Raw genomic sequence first — 360 nt, forward strand, 5'->3', positions numbered from 1 at the left:
TGTTTCAAAAAACAAACAATGCCAGAACAATGATGACACACGGCTGTAACTGCAGCTATTTGTTGGCGGGGGTCGGGGGGAACATTCTTTGAGCCCAGGAGTTCAAGGCTGCAGTGAGCTGTAATTGCACCACTGCACTCTAGCCTGGGCGACTGAGTGAGACCCTGTCTCTAAGGGAACATTAATCCAGAAAAGTCCATTAATCCAAAAATACAACAATAAAAATGAATAACAAAGAGTTCATGGCTGGGAGTGGTGGCTCACGCCTGTAATTCCAGCACTTTGGGAGGTCGAGGTGGGTTGGGATCACCTGATGTCAGGAATTCGAGATTGGCCTGGCCAACATGGTGAAACCCCGTC

The sequence above is a fragment of the Mandrillus leucophaeus genome, unplaced genomic scaffold, assembly GCF_000951045.1.
Source record: "Mandrillus leucophaeus isolate KB7577 unplaced genomic scaffold, Mleu.le_1.0 Scaffold46, whole genome shotgun sequence".
NCBI lineage: Eukaryota > Metazoa > Chordata > Mammalia > Primates > Cercopithecidae > Mandrillus > Mandrillus leucophaeus.